Source organism: Tiliqua scincoides, chromosome 5 (assembly GCF_035046505.1).
Source record: "Tiliqua scincoides isolate rTilSci1 chromosome 5, rTilSci1.hap2, whole genome shotgun sequence".
Classification (NCBI taxonomy): Eukaryota; Metazoa; Chordata; class Lepidosauria; order Squamata; family Scincidae; genus Tiliqua; species Tiliqua scincoides.
The window spans coordinates 122,297,397-122,320,201 of NC_089825.1; the positions used below are offsets into that span (position 1 = coordinate 122,297,397).

Genomic DNA, 22,805 nt, shown 5'->3' on the forward strand with positions numbered 1-22,805 from the left:
CTGACTAGCGTATCTTTGCCTGGCAACCACCTGCCGCAGCTGCCACACCCAGCAGCACCAATTTCCTTCCCAGCTCTGTTATGGGTTGGGCCGTGACCCAAAGTACTCGACATCCAGGTGCCCAGACCCTCCCACCCCCCATAATCCAAAAGGATTCATTACTCTCCTAAGGAAACTTGGACTCCCAATCTTTCCCCCCACCCCAATCAATCCTCCCCCAATCTACTCACAAGTCTGTTTCCAATTACTTTGGATTAATCTGGAACACAGAGCTACCTTCCGGGGGTGCCATATTCACAAATACTAGCAGAAATGTAAAATCCCTGGACTTTGTGGCATCTCTCCTTTTTGAGTGTATGAGTTCCTTTCTAGGCAGAGCATGTCATACATGCGTGATTCAGTCACACTTTGTCCTACACACCCCCCTACTTACACATTTCATCTCCAGCCTGGGCTCAACAGGCCTCCAACACCCCAGAACTTATTACGACCAACACTTTGGATCCCCAGAGCTTTGACCATTTCATAGGCTGGCTATCAATAAAGCACGGAATGCTATCTGCACACTCACAGTAATAGTGCACCACACCTACCAGTTAGGAAAATAAACATTTACCAGTTTTGGCAAACAAGTCAAGTAAGCCGGGCTCCCAGCTCTACTACACTAAAGCACAAGGCCCCAATCCGTAGAGGACCCTGGAGGCCCAGTTCTAGCCCTTGGCCCACCCCACCCTGGTCAACTCCACTGTGGTTTTCGTTTTGACATTTTGCAGAGAGCAGAAGCCCAGCTTCCAGCTCATTCCACTTGGTTTCCCACTAGGCCCCACTTCCACCTCACCTGTGGGGATTGGACAACACCTGGCCAAACAAGTCTGAGGTGAGCCGAGAGCCAACCAGCCCAGAGTCCTGCCAAACAGTGCCCGGCCAAGTGGCACTAACAAGCCAGCTGCGCACTCGTTAGCTAATTAATTTGCTGAGCAATCCCAGGGCGAGGCCATTAGGGTGGTGGCAAACAATTGCCTCAGGCCCGCTGGGGCACTGGCACAGCAAAGAGTTTTAGTACAGAATCGCTTGCCCCAGAAACCTCCTAAAACGAAATGCCAGGCGGGGGTCGGGGAACAACCGTGGAAACCTAGGGGCGTTCAGATGATACTTTGCCAGTTCTTCTTTACGCATTTGTGGGGTGGGCTTGCATGCACATCCTGGAATGCTGGACGTTGTTTTCTTAAACCCCAGGGGTGCCGAAACTACCCCTCGACACGCACTGCAGTGGCAAATGCTAAAGCAGGGGTGTCAAACCCGTTTCATACAGAGAGCCGAAGTTAGCATTCAGGGCACCTGTTGAGAGCCGGAAGTGATGTCATTAAGCAGAAAGTGACATCATTAAGCAGCTGATAACCAGAAATCAGCACCTTGCTCTCATATAGAAGTTCATTAACTGCAAATGACAGAAGAGAAAATACGCAAATCTTGATCATATTTCAAAATATGGGAAAGCCCAATTTTCATGTGGACAGCTGTTTCAGTGGTAACACCTCAGCACTGCTCAGCAGCTGAGAGCCTGAGGGCCGGATAAGAAGCTTCCAGGAGCCGCATTCGGCCCCCGGGCCTTATGTTTGACACCCCTGTGCTAGAGATTATTTGAACAAACCACCCCCTGATGTTGGGGAAGACTTTTGATAGTCCCCTGGACTGCAAGGAGATCAGTCAATCTTACAGGAAATCAACCCCGGCTGTTCATTAGAAGGACAGATACTGAAGCTGAAGTTTAAATACTTTGATCATCTCATGAGAAGGGAGGCTCTTTAGAAAAGACCCTGATGCTGGGAAAAATTGAAAGCAAAAGGGGAACAGGATTGCAGAGGATGAGATGGTTAGATAGGCCATCGAGGCCACGAACATGCATTTGGACACACTCTGGAAGTTAGTGGTAGACAGGGGGGCCTGGCGTGCTGTGGTCCATGAAGTCATGAAGAGTCGGACACAATTTAACAACTGAACAACAACAACAACCCTGGTCCCACACAATTTTGCTACAAAGCCCCCCAGGATGTGTGTGGGGGTTCACGCTCATCCCTCAAATGCATGAAGAGGCGCTGGTGGAAAACGTATCCTCTGAACCGACCAACTTCTTATGAGGGAAATTTGAAGGGAAGTCATCCTTCCAGCACACTGAAGCAAGTGGTCTGGTGGGGTGCCACCGTTTTCCACCAGCAGAGTTCCCGAGCCTTTAAAAGGCTTGCTGATACAAATCCGGAGTGGTGAAGTGGTCTGCGTTTCTGACTACAACAACAGAGGCTTCGGTTATGCCCATCTTGCCCTAGTCGCTCTCAGTCCAACTTGCCTCATAAAGTTGTTGCGACAATAAAGAAGGAATGAAGAACTATACATTGTATGTTATTATGCTGAGATCCTTGGAAGGAGGGCGAGATAATGAAAATTCAGCAAGTGCAGTTTTCCCTGGCAGGAGGATACAGCATTAAGTAAAGCCTTATCTTCAAGATTTGGACCCCCCCACATCAATGTCAACAGCAGGATCCTTGCCAGGAAAAAAGAAAGTGGCAACCCTACGGTGAACTAGACTGCTCCTAAGTGGGGTTCAGAATTGCTAACTGGACAGAAAACAAAAAAACCAGACCAGCCTGCTTCTGTTCCTTTAACAGGTCTGTTATGCATACATTAACAAGTGAACCCTACTCAAGGTTATCATCCGCCAATGGCTACAGATCAAGCTGCTGTTAAAAAGACAACTAGCCAGCGCAGAAGTTGGCAGCCCTTTGCAGCTGTTTACTACTGGTGTGTCACAGCATACTGGTGTGTCACAAAAGGTCCACAGGTGTGCCGTGGGAGTTTGGAGTACAGGGTTTGAAAAATTGCTGAAAAACTCTTCCAGATTCTGCAGCTGTGTTTCTAGGGCAAATTTCTGTAATATCAAATTGTCTGTCCCTCTTCCTCCACGCTAGAAACAGAGCCACAGAATCCAGCAGAGTCTCCTGGAAGCTGGAGGTGGCATCACAAGAGGTGAAGACCATAGAGAAGACCATAGAAAGTGTGCCGTGAGCAGGGCCTCCAAGAGGAATTTTATCAGCAGGTACAAAGCTTATTTTGGGCCCCTTCCCAAAGGGGAAGGGGATGAAACAGCAGGGGAAGTGCAGCGATGGGGGTGGCAAAATGGGGGTGGCAGGAGGGAACAAAACGGAGCAGGGGAGGAGACAACAGTCTGAAAGGTCTCCTGTGCTGTATAATACTGGGCTTCTACTGCCTGCTTCTACTGCCTGGTAGACTTGGTCTCCCAGTTGGCCTGGCTTCCATCTTTTGTTCTCCATGAGGCCAGCTGAGATCCCAGGAATTTTCTGGGACCTCTCCTTTGGCTCCTGAGCCTCTTTTTTGACCTCGGACCCGGGTACAATTTCCCTCTCATGGGTTCTGGCCACAAGAAAAAGATGTTCAAAATCGCTGCCTTAAATGCAATCCCAGTGTGATTATCAACTTGCCAAAGCGAAGCAGGTTTAGGCCTGGTCAGTGGCTGGATGGGAGAGCACCTGGGAATGCCACAGAAGTTGCACGATGGAAGAAGAAAAGGAGGTAAGTATACATCCCAAGGAGCATGGCCTCCTAAATTCTCTGAGAAGAAAGCAAGGCTTCTGGGAACCCACAACCTTCTTGGCTTCTCACAGAAACAGACCTTTGTTATGATGGTCACAAGATTCATTTTAAATAGTCAATGAATCATGTATTTATTTTGTAATAGATCTCTCGGACCATCAGCAGATAGATTTATTTAAACTCAGTCAGGTGGAAATTAACATATATAAATGAGCAAATCAGCAGATGGGTTCATCTTTGGCCAAGGGAGTTACAACAGTGGGGAGAAGCATGGTAGAAAGCTGTGTTGCTGACTTTTCTGGGGGCACTATGAGAAGTAGAAAAAATGTGGAAGAGGGCAATGCAGCCTTGAAATCACATCTTCTTTTTTTCCTAAGAGAGTGGGAAAGTCCCTCCCTCTCTCCTGCTCCATGGAGACTGCCCGGCCAATGCCCTCTTGCACTCAGCTGGTGGACTGGGACTGCTGCGCCGCAATGGAATCACAGGAATGCCCTTGAAAGCCCATAATTTGACTGGGGTTGGCAAGCATGGCAACCTGGAGAGTGACGACTGCAAGCCCTCGCCTTCCGGGCACAGAATGGACAATGGAAAAAAAAAATGTAACTGGGCGGGTGTCAGGGAAAAGATATAATTTGGATAAGACGGACTGTTTGTAGTATACTAAAAAATGGGGGGGGGATGTACTGGGTTTTTAGGCCCCTGTAGGTTTGATTTGGCCCAGATACTCCAAAGGGAAGCCACAAGGCATGGCACTGTGCCCAGGGGTAATTGGTTCCAAATGCATCTCCCTCTGGGGTGCGGCATGGGTAAGGAAGCAGAAAACGCAGATCTGTGCAGAGGTGCCAGTCGAAGACTCATCTTCAAAGCTGGTTGCAGACGAGAAAAGTTGGAAGGGAGTGGTACCAAGTGCTCAAACAGGGAGAGGCTAGGAGCCAGAACTCCTGGGTTCTCTGGGCCAGGAGGAAACCAACTGAGCTAGAGGCTGGGAAGGGAAGACGCTCTGGGAAAGGAATGAGCTCGAGAGGGTTAAGAATGGGAACCAATCTTCTGTGGGCTGAGACCTTCCTATAATTAAGGCAGCCACAGGAGTTTGTTTTGCTTGGGATAGTTGACATATTTCTGGTGTGGCTGCCTCCCCGGATTCAGAGGCTCCTTAAACCCCCAGAAGGCGGTGCCCAACTCGCACACTCTGCTAGCTCTTCAGGCTTCCGCTGGAGCCTATTTGGTGTTAAGTCATCTTTACTTTTCACCTGTCAAAAAGTTCTTGTCACAACAAAACTGCAAACATCACGAAGAGGGAACTCCCTCAGGCCAAACCTCCCATGTGCTTCAGTGACTTTAGGAGTCAGGGCTGCCAATGTTCTCCTGCTCCAGGTCTCACTCACCTCCCAGGACACCAAGGATACCCCCCTGCTTTCTATCACTAGACTCAACCAGAGAGGAAAGGCTCGTGAACCCAGATTCTACAGAGGAGTTGACAAACAGGCACTGCTTCTTTTGTAGTCAGCAAATAAGGTAGTAGGCAGATCCAGCAAGCAGTGTCACCAGTGTAGGACGTGGTGACAAGATAAGCCTCTGAATGAACCCCTGAAATTTCAGGGCCTTGTGGTATGTTCCCTCTCCCCTGCCACCTAAGGTGAGGAACAACCGCCTTGGAGCACCGGAGCAATGGCAAACTCAGTCATGCTTTTCGTCTCTGTCTTACCCGCTAAGAAAACAAAAGAGGAAAAGTAAGCAGGACGTGTCCCAATCTCAGCACTGCAGCTCATTCTATCCGCCCTCTATCATAGGGGCTACTGGCCCACCTTGCAAGGGTGGAACAAAGGCAGGAGCACGGCAGTTGTTTGGAGACAAAAAGTAATGGAAGGAAATCATTCTTGTGCTTGGTGGGGAAGTGGGTGGAAGGAAGATGGACCAAGGCAGCTTTCCTTGGACATGAGAGTGCCCCCAGCATGCATTTTGGCTTCAGAGAAGGCAACACAGGATGTGACATGGGAACAGCACTGGGCTTTCATGGTGCAACATATACCCGCTGCCCATCCCAGCTCCCTTGCTGTGACTGGAAGGCAGAGTGAGTAAACCGGGACAGCAAGTCTGTTACCACTGCTCTGCATTTCTGTGGCACAGTACAAGGGCATTAACCTCTCCAGGGAGGGGGAGAGGAGCAGGCACTCTGAGCAGGAAGTGAGTGCTCATCTACTCAATAGTTAACTGCAGGGTAGGCTTCAAAGATATGTCTATAACACCCTCTGAAAGTGATCCATGGTTCGAGGCTATGAAGTGTACATGACAGCTCACTCTCAATATGCTAGCATTTCAGCACTCCGAAGTCCTATAAAAGCTGAGGGATTCAGTTCGCCACACAGGAACTGCTGGAAGAATCTGCTACAAAGTAGAACCAAAAAGAATGGCCGAAACCTTTACTCAAAGTGGGAATATAGATGCTGCACTTGCTGAATGAGGACAAACCAAGGGTATGGGATCCCCATGCCAGTAACTGTTGCAGGCCTCTTGTCATGGTTCAATAGAGGGTACGGGCATCACATATTCCATTTCTCCATTACGTCTCCACCACTTGTCAAAACAAGGGACGCCACTTGATCCCTACAGAATTCCTGCCCCTTTTTCCGGGTGCGTACAACAATAAGCCCTCCTCCACAGTCCATTATCTCTTCTTCTTCCCATAAAATTCTTCCTGAAAACACGTATTTCCCCTAAAATGGTTGGAAAGTGCATACATTTATAATCTTCCCCTCCCACACACACAGATTTAATATCATCCTGCCTTTCCTCTGTTATTTCTTCTGCGTCAAATTTTAAACCGCAAGTTCCTTAGGGCAGGGACCTATCCCTTTACACTTAGTCAAATGGCAAGTACATTGATGGCACTAAGTAAATAAACAAATACCAAATCTTGGATATTATTTGAGGGAGGAAATTAGATATCCAAAAGTCAATGGAAACTAGGGAGCCAGGATGCTTGGGCTCCTTTGAAGGAAGGGCTGACCATAGCGGATTACAGCAGACAGTCAGGAGCTCAGGCTCCAGGATTCTCTAAGAGAGATCAGAATAGAAACATGGCCAGGGAAGAGTCTGGAGTCAGAAGTCTTGGGTCATATGTTGGGAAAAATCACACTGCAAACATTGCCTGGGAGCTGGGACTCCTGGGTTTTCTGAAAATGGTGAAACCAGGCAGGTTACAGCCAAGTAACTAGGAGCCAGGATTCCTGAGCACTCTGGGCCTCTCTGGGATGATGGCCCTATCTTTATAACTATCAGTCACAGCCTGAAAAAACAAACCTGACTTGAATGTGTGTCACTCTGTATGTCTCCGTGCGTACGTGCGTGCGTGCGTGTGTGTGTGTGTGTGTGTGTGTGTGTGTGTGTGTGTGAGAGAGAGAGAGAGAGAGAGAGAGAGCAAAGTTTATATCTGAGCATATGCAACTTTTGCGTCTGCCCACATGGCACCCACCCCTTCTCCAGAGCGCACGACACGCCTGTTAATTGTTTTGCCGGCCGGCTCATATGACTCCCAACGTATCCAGACCCTTCTGCCAAGATCCCCGTTCCAAGTTTAGGACTGAGCTGGGAGGGTTGGGAGGCAGGGGGCAGGGAACGAGCTGCTTCCATGGCACAGACGCGCTCATTGCTGCTATAAATACCGGTTGCCTACAACATAACTGTTTGGTGCTCAAGTCCAGCAGAGGGAATGCTGGGGGAATCCAGAGAGGCCAAGTAAGTGAACGAGCCCTCCCTCAGTCCTTGTCCCAGCTCATTGTGGAACCAGCTCCTTTGGGATTTGTTAATTTTGATTGTGGCTTGATTTGTGGTTCTCTGGAGTTGGAGAATCACCATCAACCACCTCCAAAAGTGTGGAAATAAAGCACTCAGGTTTGGCCCATCACTGAATGTCCCACAGTCAACTGGCACGTCGTCTTCTGTCATCATCTTCTACCACAACTCTCATACACAGTAGCCATAATCCCAAATACAGTTCAGAGATCCATATTTATATGTGTGACGTGTGGGGTCGGGACACAAGCCCCCAACCAAAGTTTTCACCAACTTGCTTCAGCCCAAATATTAATCTATCCAGGATGATGAAATCAGACAGTCTCTTTAGAGACAAAGCGCTTCCCCCCAGCTCTCGGCCAACAAATGCCTTTCGGATAACACATTCCACGTTGGTTGAAGGGTACAAAGGAAGAAACTGTTGATTCGACACCAAATAATAATATTACTTCTGTATTAAATCTCTCACCCAAACCCTACTCCCATTTTCCACTGGTTGAGTTACTGGCTGCCACTTAACTGTTCTAGGAACTGATGAATACTAAACAGGGGTGGGGAAGGGTCATTTGAGGGTCACATAATCCAGAAACTAAGTCACCTGTCAAATGTCACCGTAAATGACACTGTCTTTTCCTTTCAAAACACAACTCACAAAGCAGTTCACCCAAACTTCTGCCACAATTAATGGTGAGTCATGAGGGGGCTGCGGGATTCTGTTGTTTTCACTGTAACACAGCCTAGCATTGCCACCCCTCTGGAATTCACGATTGTGTTGACACAGCAAGTTCGAAATGCTATGCATTCCCCAGATTTGCAGACCAGTTCTGAGCATTCGGTGGCCTTTAGAGATAAAATTCCCAATTGGAATGATTCCGTCAAGATGGTTTTTTCAGCTGCTTTGAATTAGAATTTGGACACATCCAACAAAACAAAACAAAACCAAAAAAAAAAACAACCCTCAGCAACAACAAATACCTTTCCCATCATGAAAAACACACTGCAGCATTCCTGAAATGCTTGATATTACTTTGGGCAGAACACCCAAGCCATTTCTGGGACTTTGGTCCCCAAATGCAATGCACGCATGTGCTCGATCACCACTTTCAATTCCATCAGGAGACATGTTCAACTTTTCTCCTGTTCTCCCTGCTCTGCACTGGGCCACAGTAGAGAGACACAAACGTGCACGTTGCGTGCCATCACCTTAACTTTGCAAATTTGGCTGCCTGCAAAGCTCAGCCCTACAAACTCTTTGCAGTAGGAAACTCGTGTTAACGAGGCACTTTGGTTCACGCAACCTTGTCCTCCTCATGCTGGGAAAACCAGCTGTATGAGGATTATAACGTACACCCCTGGTAATGACAGATCCTTCTGCAATGCCACCCCCCTTTGTCATTCCATCCCCCCTCCGGATTAAGTCCGCCTACAACTGCCAGTTCACTTTGAGCCGAACCACTCTCTTTCCAGTAACCAAGCTTCAGCGCAAGACATGCCAACTCCTCAGCGATGCAAAAAACAGAGGCCTTTGCGGTACTGTAGATATTTCTCCTTAGCAGGAGGCGTTCCCTCCGCCCCTCTACAGCAGCAGTGTTTTCTACGCTACCGGGTCACAGGATGGAAGATGAAAAAAGAACAGAATAGTCATACCTGAGCAATGAGGGGAGAGGAGGGGTGGGGGCAAGAATCTGAAGGAACCATGCAGAAATTCCCCCACTGACATTTTCCAGCTGGACATCAGCAGGCAGAATGGAGGGCTGAATGGATGAAGGAATGGACAGAGATGAGTGAGAGTGAACTACAGGAGATACGAGGGATTAAAGAGAAGAGACACAGAAGAAAGAGAATGAAGGGTACAGATTGGTTAATGGAAAGCCAGAGGTCCACACCTGACATTAACATGCAAGCAAAGGGGCAGTAGACAGGTGCACCGGTCCATAGAATAGAGCTCAAAAGGCACAGGAAGAGGCAGGAGCGGGGACAGGCAGGGAACATCAAGCACTTTTCATTTGTAACATGGAGATTATCCATCCACAATGTTTCCAGTCACAATGCCATGTCAAATGTCACCTTTTCTCCCACACTCAAGCGAGGCCACCCCCAGTTCACTGCAAAGAATCACACCTCCATACAATCTCCCCCGCAATCCAGACCTTATTAATACAAACAGATAGGAAACACTCTTTGTCCTTGGCCCCCTCCAGGACTGGAGGAGACCCTTGTCAGTCACTGCATGAGGCAGCAAGCCTAAGAACAGCAGCACAGAATGAAGGAGGGCCCTGGCTGTTATACTGTACCTTAGCAGATCCAAGAGACGCAGCCACAGATGTTGACGCCTCCAAGGCCCAAGAGCAACTGAGCTGCCACTGACGAAGGGGAGGAGTCCGGGTGCAGTAGCCACGCCCACCTTGGCCAATCACAAGGAAGAGGGTGTGGTGGTGGCCCTTGTGGTGGGGGAAATTTGACTAAGGGATCAGGATTAGTTGGAAAAAGTACTCACACACACCCCTTAGGGTGGGGGGATGGAATGAGTGGCAGGGGATCTCGCCAATCAAAGCAGTCGGGCCCTCTTGCAGGGTGAATGGGTCTCTTTGTGTGTGAACAGACCGTGAGAGGATGGGAGGGGGGAGGGAAAGGATGAATGAGGCCTATTGTCTGCTGGGAGGGGGGGTTGGGATTACGTCAGAGGCGAGGACCCCCCAAGCCTTACCCAAAAAGCCCACCAGGGTCCAGCATCCTCACCCCCACAGCCCTCATTCCAGCCTACCAGGGGACTCTTCCAGACCAGTCAGACATCCTGGCTTAACCCTCAGTGGACAGTCATGTCCAGGCTTCACGGCTAAAGGCAGTGCCCTGGAAAAGAAATGAATGACATAATTAAGGGCCCTTGTTAGTCCTCCGACTGCGGAACAGGAGGCTGCCTGCTTGTCTGCACGATTGATCGCCCCGGCCTGCCTCGCTTTCTTTGTCAGTGGTGTACAGCAAAATGCCTCCACATCTCTTCACAGAGGCGGCTGGATCATTCTGTCACTCCTTGACGTAAAGTCCCCAGAGGAGGCTGCCTGCTGCATCTCTGTATGAGTCCGTGCACTGGTTTCCATCCAAGTAGGAGGCAGGCTGGTGTTAGCATAGTGCAAGGGTGTCAAACTCATTTCATATCATGGGCCAAATAGCATTCATGGCGCCTGCTGAGGGTCGGAAGTGACGTCATTAAGCAGGAAGTGATGTCATTAAGCAGAAAAGAAATGAGCACTTTTTTCTCACTTAGGAACTCCTTCAGCTCAGTGGTTCTCGCGCTTTTAGGCTGCAATCCTAACCACACTTTCCTGAGAGTAAGCCCGATTGAACAGAATAGGACTGAGCAGACTAGGATTGTGTCCTGAGTAGGTTAGGATTGTGCCCTTAGTGTTGGGACCCACTTTTTAGAAGGAAACCTACCGAAAGTGATGTCATGTACAAAAGTGACATCATCAAACCAGAAAATTTTTAGCAATCCTAGGCTGGAATCCTACCCACACTCACCCAGGAGTAAGTCCCATTGACTATCACTGTTAAAAGTGTATACATAGTAGCTAGTTAAAAGTACAGATCTGTAACATTTCCCCACATGCAGTCACATAACATGGTAGCACCAAGTCTAATATATTAAAAATAAAATGTTGAAATGAATGGGGACCCTCCTGAAATTGGCTCGCGACGCATCTAGTGGGTCCCAACCCACAGTTTGAGAAACACTGCCTTAGCTGCAAACGGTAAAAGAGAAAATACGCAGATCTTGATCATATTTTCAAGATATGGTTGAGCCCAATTATCATGTGGGCTCCCCTTTCAGCACTGATACCTCAGCACAGATCAGCAGTTGAGAGAGTTGGTGGGAGAGCCCGAAGGCCAGATAAAGAGCTTTTGGGGGCCACATCCAACCCACAGGCCTTATGTTTGACCCCTGGTGTAGTGGGTAAGAGACTGAGCTAAACATTAGTATTATTTATTTATTTATTCAAGCCATTTCTGCCCAACGTTGCATATAAGCAACAGGAACAAAATGTATACATCTGTGGGCCAGGCAAAAATGGGTTAAAGAATTTCCATCCTGCCTTTCTACCACACATTGGGACATACAAGCCAACTTACACCATAAAAAACACAATATAAACAATTAAAAACAATACTAGAACATTAAATCCTAAAACAATAAAACAAAGCAGACCCCAGTGGATCATGCTATTAAAATCACATCCATTAAAAAATGCCAGCCCATCATGCCAACATTTTAAAGCCCCTTTGAATTAAAATTATACCCTTATAATGCCTTCAGAGGGTTGGGGAGGCCATGTGCGGGAAGCAGCAGGCGTGGGGGTGGGGGGCTGCAGCTTGCTGTTGTGGTCCTAAGCAGCACTGGGTCCAGGACTGCCACTGGTAGTGTGTCCAATACTGAGCACCTCACTTTAAGAAAGATGCAGCCAAACTGGAGTGGGTTCAGAGAAGAGTGATGAGGATGATTTGAGGGCTGGAAAACAAGCCCAATGAGGAAAGGTTAAGGGAACTTGGTATGTTCAGCCTGGAGAAGAAAAGGCTGAGAGGGGATATGATAGTGCTCATGTAGGATCAGCATATGCAAGGTCCAGCTTTTATGGCACACAGCTGCAAACATTAGATTTGGAAGAATCTGTGAGGCTCTTATGAACAAAAATGAAGGTGTGAACTCACACCCATCTACCCTTGACCATTGTAGCTCAAATCCTACAGAAACCTTTGCATTGGCTCTCTTGCCAAACCTACACTGCCCCCTTGTGGCTGATCAGTGTTTTGCTCTATTGCTTAATGTCTGCTGGATCCAATTTTATTGCCAGGCCGACTCACGCTGCCAATGACACAGCAGAAACGTCAGGGGAGGTGACCAAAGGGGACCCAGGGAAGTGACCGAAACGTAAATATGAGCTTGGGTACGGCCTTGAGGAAATGCTGGCCGAGCTACTTTTAGAGGTAAAAGGTGACTCAACAAATTGGCCCTACAATCCTCCGTCCAGAAGGGTGATGCACGCAGTGCGCATTGCTATATTTATATGTGCCATGTTCAGGCAGACTCTTGCCAAATGCAAGGCCCATGAGCAAGAACTGGAAAGTGGAAACTACGTCCCAACCTAAACAGGAGCACGCCGTCAGCATGGCAGAGGAACGATGACAAGAGGCGTCTTTTACACAGCTTGTCACGCTAGGAGAATTCAAGCTGTCAAATTACAACGGACCTTTCATCAAGTGACAGGGAAGTGCAGTTCACTCACTCTCAGCTGGACAGGCTACAACAAGCCGAACACCATGAGAAACTTGTTATTGCTTGGAGGGGGCAGAAACAACATACAGTTTTGTGGTACCTTAAAGAATGACACATGATTGTGGCGCAAAATTTTGTAGAATACATGCACAGCCATATTGGGATCCTGCGATTTGGTGGCACATAGAGTGGGTTCAGAGTACCTTCTAATCTCCCCTTTCCCAAAGGGATGGTGACAGGAGTAAGGGAAAAGCAGATCAGGACCAGGAAGGGGGAGGTTTCGGCAGCAGTGGTGCACACCAAAACATAACCCTTTTCCTGGCTTTGATCTCCCAATCCAGGTCCACACGGACATTCACCAGCAATGTTGCTGGCACAGGTCCAAGTAGACCTGATGGGCTGGCACTGGCTTACTCTGGGCAAGGGAACAAATGTTCCCTTACCCCAAGGAGGCCTCCAGAGGCCAAAACTCCCCCGCCAGATGTAGCAGACCCCACACTGCACCACCTCATGGGGAGTCCATTGATCTAGCTCAGTTTTGTTTACACTGATTAACAGCTGTCCCAAATTCAAGACAGGAGTTTTTCCCAACCCTTCCTGGAGATGATCAGGACTAAAACTGGAACCTTCCGAATGCAATGATGTGCTTCACAACTGAGCTACAGCCCCTCTCCAAAAGACACCAGCGCTTCAGTTTCTACCAAGCTTTGAATTCAAATCACTGAGTTCAGACTCCAGAGTACTAACCATTACATTATGAAACCTCTGTAAAAAGAAGGCAGAAGGATGCAATCCATCACAGAGATTCTCTTGCAAAAGACCTGATGAAGTGAACAGGAACACTGTGTGAACATTGCTCAGAGTTCTTGCACAGTTGGCATTCATTCATCCATGTTCAACAGCGCTTGTGCAGGAGAATTCCCCCAACATATTAGGCACAAGGAATCCAGAGAAGAGTGGCAAAATAGCACCCCCTGGTGTCCAAATATAGAAACCCCAGTTTCTTGCTCCCAGTAGCACCAGTGCTGGTTGTGGTACTCAGGAATCTAGAAAGGCACTGAAATGGAATCAAGATGAGGAGGGCTTGCCTCCAACTAAGTTCCGGATGTTAAGGTACCTTTTACAACTTCCCTATAATTAAAAAACAAAATAATTAAAATTAAGCAGTTACTTAACATTTAGTTAAGTTTAGTTTAGTAAGCAGTTAGCAACATTAAGGGTAATAATAATAGCTTCTTCAAATATGTTAGAAGCAGGAAACCCGCCAGAGAAGCGGTTGGCCCTCTGGATGGTGAGGGAGGGAAAGGGGAGATAAAAGGAGACTTAGAGATGGCAGAGAAATTAAATGAGTTCTTTGCATCTGTCTTCACGGCAGAAGACCTCGGGCAGATACTGCTGCCCGAACGGCCCCTCCTAACCGAGGAGTTAAGTCAGATAGAGGTTAAAAGAGAAGATGTTTCAGACCTCATTGATAAATTAAAGATCAATAAGTCACCGGGCCCTGATGGCATCCACCCAAGGGTTATTAAGGAATTGAAGAATGAAGTTGCAGATCTCTTGACTAAGGTATGCAACTTGTCCCTCAAAACGGCCACAGTGCCAGAAGATTGGAGGATAGCAAATGTCACGCCTATTTTTAAAAAGGGAAAGAGGGGGGACCCGGGAAACTATAGGCCGGTCAGCCTAACATCCATACCGGGTAAGATGGTGGAATGCCTCATCAAAGATAGGATCTCAAAACACATAGACGAACAGGCCTTGCTGAGGGAGAGTCAGCATGGCTTCTGTAAGGGTAAGTCTTGCCTCACGAACCTTATAGAATTCTTTGAAAAGGTCAACAGGCATGTGGATGCGGGAGAACCCGTGGACATTATATATCTGGACTTTCAGAAGGCGTTTGACACGGTCCCTCACCAAAGGCTACTGAAAAAACTCCACAGTCAGGGAATTAGAGGACAGGTCCTCTCGTGGATTGAGAACTGGTTGGAGGCCAGGAAGCAGAGAGTGGGTGTCAATGGGCAATTTTCACAATGGAGAGAGGTGAAAAGCGGTGTGCCCCAAGGATCTGTCCTGGGACCGGTGCTTTTCAACCTCTTCATAAATGACCTGGAGACAGGGTTGAGCAGTGAAGTGGCTAAGTTTGCAGACGACACCAAACTTTTCCGAGTGGTAAAGACCAGAAGTGATTGTGAGGAGCTCCAGAAGGATCTCTCCAGACTGGCAGAATGGGCAGCAAAATGGCAGATGCGCTTCAATGTCAGTAAGTGTAAAGTCATGCACATTGGGGCAAAAAATCAAAACTTTAGATATAGGCTGATGGGTTCTGAGCTGTCTGTGACAGATCAGGAGAGAGATCTTGGGGTGGTGGTGGACAGGTCGATGAAAGTGTCGACCCAATGTGCGGCGGCAGTGAAGAAGGCCAATTCTATGCTTGGGATCATTAGGAAGGGTATTGAGAACAAAACGGTTAGTATTATAATGCCGTTGTACAAATCTATTGTAAGGCCACACCTGGAGTATTGTGTCCAGTTCTGGTTGCCGCATCTCAAAAAAGACATAGTGGAAATGGAAAAGGTGCAAAAGAGAGCGACTAAGATGATTACGGGGCTGGGGCACCTTCCTTATGAGGAAAGGCTACGGCGTTTGGGCCTCTTCAGCCTAGAAAAGAGACGCTTGAGGGGGGACATGATTGAGACATACAAAATTATGCAGGGGATGGACAGAGTGGATAGGGAGATGCTCTTTACACTCTCACATAATACCAGAACCAGGGGACATCCACTAAAATTGAGTGTTGGGCGGGTTAGGACAGACAAAAGAAAATATTTCTTTACTCAGCGCGTGGTCGGTCTGTGGAACTCCTTGCCACAGGATGTGGTGCTGGCGTCTAGCCTAGATGCCTTTAAAAGGGGATTGGACGAGTTTCTGGAGGAAAAATCCATTATGGGGTACAAGCCATGATGTGTATGCGCAACCTCCTGATTTTAGGAATGGGTTAGGTCAGAATGCCAGATGTAGGGGAGAGCACCAGGATGAGGTCTCTTGTTATCTGGTGTGCTCCCTGGGGCATTTGGTGGGCCGCTGTGAGATACAGGAAGCTGGACTAGATGGGCCTATGGCCTGATCCAGTGGGGCTGTTCTTATGTTCTTATGTTCTTAACCAATCAATCAATGTTACATTTTTTTTAAATGAGGCCTTCCTATTCTAACTGGCCACCAGAGGGAAAGTATAGTAGAGTGCCAGGAACTCTTGAAAATGAGTCTCAGTAAGCAGAATGGTTTCCGCAAAATGCAGAATTTATTGCTGAGGTTCTTTCTCTGCAGATGGCCGCAAACAGACTGCTGTCCATTCTTTTCGAAAGCCTCCCTGCTCCTTTGGCCCAATATAAGCCCTGGAATGGACTCCTAGTCTGAACTCCTAGTACCCTCATAAGAACATAAGAACAGCCCCACTGGATCAGGCCATAGGCCCATCTAGTCCAGCTTCCTGTATCTCACAGCGGCCCACCAAATGACCCAGGGAGCACACCAGTTAACAAGAGACCTGCAAGGCCTCCTGGGAATTGTAGTTTAAGAACATAAGAACAGCCCCACTGGATCAGGCCATAGGCCCATCTAGTCCAGCTTCCTGTATCTCACAGCGGCCCACCAAATGCCCCAGAGAGCACACCAGATAACAAGAGACCTGCATCTGGCATTCTGACATAGCCTATTTCTAAAATCAGGAAGTTGAACATACACATCATGGCTTGTAACCCGTAATGGATTTTTCCTCCAGAAACTTGTCCAATCCCCTTTTAAAGGCATCCAGGCCAGATGCCGTCACCACATCATGTGGCAAGGAGTTCCACAGACCAACCACACGCTGAGTAAAGAAATATTTTCTTTTGTCTGTTCTAACTCTCCCCACACTCAATTTTAGTGGATGCCCCCTGGTTCTGGTGTTATGTGAGAGTGTAAAGAGCATCTCTCTATCCACTTTATCCTTCCCATGCACAATTTTGTATGTCTCAATCATGTCCCCCCTCAGGCGTCTCTTTTCTAGGCTGAAGAGGCCCAAACGCCGTAGCCTTACCTCTGGCCTGGACCAAGGAATGGCTCAGTCACAAACTCAAGAGAGGGAGCTAACAGGGATGTAAATTTTGGACTACCTTTGAGGAAGCCACTTCTATGAGCACAAGGGAGCCTCAGCAACGGTGCAACTCCACAAAAGAGTCAAGATCCAGAGTCAAGATCAATAGGTCTGGCAGTGTGATGTGAAAGCAGCAAAGAAAAAAGTATGGGTACACACACACTGTACCCATAGGACTTGAAGTTGAAATGGCTTCGAGTCCACAGACAAGTCACACGTCCCCGGCTTTGAGCCATGACTTGAATTCACATCTTTGATTGATGCGACTTAAGTTGGACTTACGACCAAGTTGTGGGTCTCAGGTGCCCATCCCTGCCTTCCCACCACCCTCTCCCACCCCCTGCACTGCTCAGCACAATCCTGCCTGCCTTAGCTGGCACAGGGGTGGGATCTGGCACCAGCAGGCCAGCACACGTTCTTGTGCGGGCACGGCCTGCTCCTGAGTAGGTGCAAAAGTGCTTTATGGCATGTTTGCAAAACTCAGGGGGCCTGCACCAGCTCAGCATGATCTTGGGTTCGCGTTTTAACGGAACATGATTGAGACTTATGGAATTATGTACCAAGGTTTTTGTTTTGTTTTGTTTCATAAGAACATAAGAACAGCCCCACTGGATCAGGCCATAGGCCCATCTAGTCCAGCTTCCTGTATCTCACAGCGGCCCACCAAATGCCCCAGGGAGCACACCAGATAACAAGAGACCTCATCCTGGTGCCCTCCCTTGCATCTGGCATTCTGACTTAACCCATTCCTAAAATCAGGAGGTTGCGCATACACATCATGGCTTGTACCCATAATGGATTTTTCCTCCAGAAACTCGTCCAATCCCCTTTTAAAGGCGTCTAGGCTAGACGCCAGCACCACATCCTGTGGCAAGGAGTTCCACAGACCGACCACGCGCTGAGTAAAGAAATATTTTCTTTTGTCTGTCCTAACCCGCCCAACACTCAATTTTAGTGGATGTCCCCTGGTTCTGGTATTATGTGAGAGTGTAAAGAGCATCTCCCTATCCACTCTGTCCATCCCCTGCATAATTTTGAATGTCTCAATCATGTCCCCCCTCAAGCGTCTCTTTTCTAGGCTGAAGAGGCCCAAACGCCGTAGCCTTTCCTCATAAGGAAGGTGCCCCAGCCCCGTAATCATCTTAGTCGCTCTCTTTTGCACCTTTTCCATTTCCACTATGTCTTTTTTGAGATGCGGTGACCAGAACTGGACACAATACTCCAGGTGTGGCCTTACCATAGATTTGTACAACGGCATTATAATACTAGCCGTTTTGTTCTCAATACCCTTCCTAATGATCCCAAGCATAGAATTGGCCTTCTTCACTGCTGCCGCACATTGGGTCGACACTTTCATCGACCTGTCCACCACCACCCCAAGATCTCTCTCCTGATCTGTTACAGACAGCTCAGAACCCATCAGCCTATATCTAAAGTTTTGATTTTTTGCCCCAATGTGCATGACTTTACACTTACTGACATTGAAGCGCATCTGCCATTTTGCTGCCCATTCTGCCAGTCTGGAGAGATCCTTCTGGAGCTCCTCACAATCACTTCTGGTCTTTACCACTCGGAAAAGTTTGGTGTCGTCTGCAAACTTAGCCACTTCGCTGCTCAACCCTGTCTCCAGGTCATTTATGAAGAGGTTGAAAAGCACCGGTCCCAGGACAGATCCTTGGGGCACACCGCTTTTCACCTCTCTCCATTGTGAAAATTGCCCATTGACACCCACTCTCTGCTTCCTGGCCTCCAACCAGTTCTCAATCCATGAGAGGACCTGTCCTCTAATTCCCTGACTGTGGAGTTTTTTCAGTAGCCTTTGGTGAGGGACCGTGTCAAACGCCTTCTGAAAGTCCAGATATATAATGTCCACGGGTTCTCCCGCATCCACATGCCTGTTGACCTTTTCAAAGAATTCTATAAGGTTCGTGAGGCAAGACTTACCCTTACAGAAGCCATGCTGACTCTCCCTCAGCAAGGCCTGTTCGTCTATGTGTTTTGAGATCCTATCTTTGATGAGGCATTCCACCATCTTACCCGGTATGGATGTTAGGCTGACCGGCCTATAGTTTCCCGGGTCCCCCCCTTTCCCTTTTTAAAAATAGGCGTGACATTTGCTATCCTCCAATCTTCTGGCACCGTGGCCGTTTTGAGGGACAAGTTGCATACCTCAGTCAAGAGATCTGCAACTTCATTCTTCAATTCCTTAATAACCCTTGGGTGGATGCCATCAGGGCCCGGTGACTTATTGATCTTTAATTTATCAATGAGGTCTGAAACATCTTCTCTTTTAACCTCTATCTGACTTAACTCCTCGGTTAGGAGGGGCCGTTCGGGCAGCGGTATCTGCCCGAGGTCTTCTGCCGTGAAGACAGATGCAAAGAACTCATTTAATTTCTCTGCCATCTCTAAGTCTCCTTTTATCTCCCCTTTCCCTCCCTCACCATCCAGAGGGCCAACCGCTTCTCTGGCGGGTTTCCTGCTTCTAACATATTTGAAGAAGCTTTTATTATTCCCCTTAATGTTGCTGGCCATGCGTTCCTCATAGTCTCGCTTGGCCTCCCATATCACCTTCTTACATTTCTTTTGCCACAGTTTATGTTCCTTTTTATTCTCCTCATTAGGGCAAGACTTCCATTTACGGAAGGAAGCTTCCTTGCCCTTCACAGCCTCTCTAACTTGGCTGGTTAGCCATGCGGGCACCCTCCTGGATTTAGTGGAACCCTTCTTTCTTTGCGGTATACATCTCTGCTGGGCCTCTATTACTGTTGTTTTAAGCAGCCTCCATGCACTCTGGAGAGATTGGACTCTTTTTACCCTCCCTTTCAACCTCCTTCTAACCAGCCTCCTCATTTGAGGGAAGTCCGCCCGTCGGAAGTCAAGGGTTTTTGTTAGAGATTTGCCTGGTATTCTTCCCCCAACGTGCACGTCAAAACAGATCGCAGCATGATCACTGTTCCCCAATGGCTCAGTAACGTTTACATCTCTAACCAGGTCCTGCGTACCGCACAAAATTAAATCCAGAGTCACCTGTCCTCTGGTGGGCTCCGTGACTAGCTGATCTAAGCCACAGTCATTTAGCACGTCAAGAAATCCGGTTTCCTTATTGTGACCAGAACACAAATTGACCCAGTCAATATGAGGATAATTGAAGTCCCCCATGATTACAACCCTGTCCCTCCTTGTCACCTCCCTGATCTGTTTCCTCATTTCAAGGTCCCCATCCGATTTCTGGTCTGGAGGACGATAGCACGCCCCCAGTATTACATCGCTGCACAAGCCTGGTAATTTAACCCACAGAGATTCTACGGTGGAGTCGGACCCACCTTCAATCTCTACTTTGCTGGATTCTATCCCTTCCTTAACATAAAGGGCCACCCCACCTCCAACACGCCCCTGCCTGTCCCTCCTGTAGAGTTTATAGCCCGGGATTGCGGTATCCCACTGATTCTCCACATTCCACCAGGTTTCCGTTATGCCCACTATGTCAATATTTTCCCTTGTCACCAGACATTCCAGTTCTCCCACCTTTGCTCGTAGACTTCGGGCATTCGCATAAAAGCATTTATACACGGAATGCCCCAGGATGGGCTGCTTATTCGCTCCTTTGTCCCCGCATCCTCTCATTGTGCCAAACCGTCTATCACATCCCATCACCCTACCTTTCCCAATTTCTTCTCCTACCCTGCCTTTGTCTTGTTGTTCTCTAACCTCCCCATCCTCATCCCATAGGGATGAGGAGTCCCGAACCGGATGCCCCTCGGCTCCTGTCGGCCTTCCCCCAGGGATCAGTTTAAAAGCTGCTCTGCCACCTTTTTAATGTTATGCGCCAGCAGTCTGGTTCCATTCTGGTTCAATTGGAGCCCGTTTCCTTCTCTCACACAATAGTCGAGCCATCCAATGAAACTGTTGTTGTTGGCAACCTTCAGTCTCGAAAGACTATGGTATCGCGCTCTGAAAGGTGGTTCTGGAACAGCGTCTGGTGTGGCTGAAAAGGCCAATTCGGGAGTGACAATCCCTTCCACGCCGGAAGCAAGTGCAGTCTGTCCCTGGTCTGCCTCCCTGGCTATGGGCCTTCCTTCTTTGCCTCAGACTGTTGGCCAAGTGTCTCTTCAAACTGGGAAAGGCCATGCTGCACAGCCTGCCTCCAAGCGGGCCACTCAGAGGCCAGGGTTTCCCACTTGTTGAGGTCCGCTCCTAAGGCCCTCAGATCCCTCTTGCAGATGTCCTTGTATCGCAGCTGTGGTCTACCTGATTGGCAGGAGATTTAGTACAAACAAAAAGAGAGACTTCTTCACAGAGCATCATCAGTCTGGGGAATTCATTCCCCTCTGATGTGGTGATGGCCACTACCCTGCGTGGCTTAAAAAGGGGACGTGAAGGATGTCAATCAAAGACTACTAACCAAGATGCCTCTGTGCTGCCTCCAGGTTCAGTGGCCGGGTAGCTCTGAATCCCAGCTGCAGGGGAGCAAAGACAGGAGAGAAGCCTGCAGGCTTCCCAGAGACAGCTGTGGGAAAGAGGATGCTGGCCTTTGGCCTGATCAAGTAGGGCTGTTCTGATGTGCTTATTCCCAGGAAAAAAAATAAGATAATCACAAAGTTGTTCATTATAAGGAATCTGAAAGCAAAATATAAAGGTTGGAAATCTAACGTCCTTCTTCAGTGAAGTGAGATCCTGAGCCAAAATCAGATTCTGGAGTTTAGCATCTAAAAAGGAGGAGAGCAGTAATAGCAGTGCTTAGACAGGCAGATACGCAAAATGTGTGTGTGTGTGTGTGTGTGTGTGTGTGTGTGTGTGTGTGTGTGTGTGTGTTTTGCAGTGCTCAGTTTGCATTTGTTCGCACAGAACCAACCCTGTCCCAGATATTTCTCCTGCAATTAACTCCTTCTGCCCCAAACATGCATCCGTCCGTCTGCAGTCTGGAGGTGGGACTTCCACGTTTATTGGCTCAAATGTGCTGCCAACCTTGGGGGTGAGGAGACGTTAAGTGGACATTCCCCTTTTTCTTTACAGGCGCTTCTCCTTTTCTGCACCCTGGCCATATGTCCAGCTATTTATAGCTTGGTGGAGCAGGCAACGTGGCTGACTCTTCCCTTGTCGCTTTTTCTGCTAGCCCAGGAAAAGACAGGAGGTTGGGGTAATGACTGATTAAAGGATTGGGGGGGGGGGAAGGTAGTAGAGGGGAGAAATGTGAGTGGCTCAGAGGGAGACAAAGAGGAGAGAAAGAGAGGGGTGTGTGCATGCATGTGACTGTAGCTTTCTAAAATAAGTCTTTACCCACCTGCTTTGGAGTTAATTTGCTTGCTCTGTGGGGAGAAAAAAAAAAGTCACTTTGTACATGCTCTGAGACACTCTCTCCTTTATGATTGCTTCACATGTTTCAGGCCTGAGTCCTGCCACTGAAACAGATTCAGAGGTTTACATAGTCTCTCAGGTCATGCCCATTTGCCATGCCCAATATCCCAATATCCCATGCCCAATAGATGCCCAATATCTAATTGATTGCTGATTCTGCCATAGAGTTTGCTTACAAGCTTGCAAGAGAGAGTATGTATACATGAGCAACAGTTCTCTGGGACTGATTTTCATTCATGCAGGATACCATGAGAAGGATCCTTGATTCCTGCCAGATCACACTCACAGATCCATATGTATGCACACACAACCCCCCCTCCCCATTATGAGGCTATCCATTCCGATTTCTGATCTACTCTTTTCCACATGTTTGTGGTTTCTAGGACCACTTCAAAAAGTACCCTTTTGTGACTGGAGAGGTGTGAGGGTAAGTGTACAAGTGTTGTGCACAAAAAAAAAAAACCTGTGTTGCTTCTTGAAGACTGTACAGAGGATTTGTTGTGTAGGCACGGAGAGGTGGCTGAAATCAGGGTCACATTTAGAGGAAGGCCATCCCAGGCCTCCTATAAATAAATACAGGCTACAGATCCAAGTATACCAATGATAGGGCTGGGATATATGTATTATACTTACAGATTGTGAGCCCAT

The 22,805-nt window shown here is 48.1% G+C and overlaps 1 protein-coding gene across 4 annotated transcripts in view; it reads right to left on the bottom strand.

Moving 5' to 3' along the window:
* LOC136651220 (myosin-10-like) overlaps positions 1-9,767 on the bottom strand; it is a 68,014-nt gene extending 58,247 nt beyond the window's left edge. For all 4 annotated transcript variants that reach the window (XM_066627418.1, XM_066627417.1, XM_066627416.1 and 1 more), the window contains exon 1: positions 9,693-9,767. The gene's annotated coding sequence lies outside the window, so the exon portion shown is untranslated. The remainder of the gene's footprint in view (positions 1-9,692) is intronic.
* Positions 9,768-22,805: the final 13,038 nt, after the last annotated feature.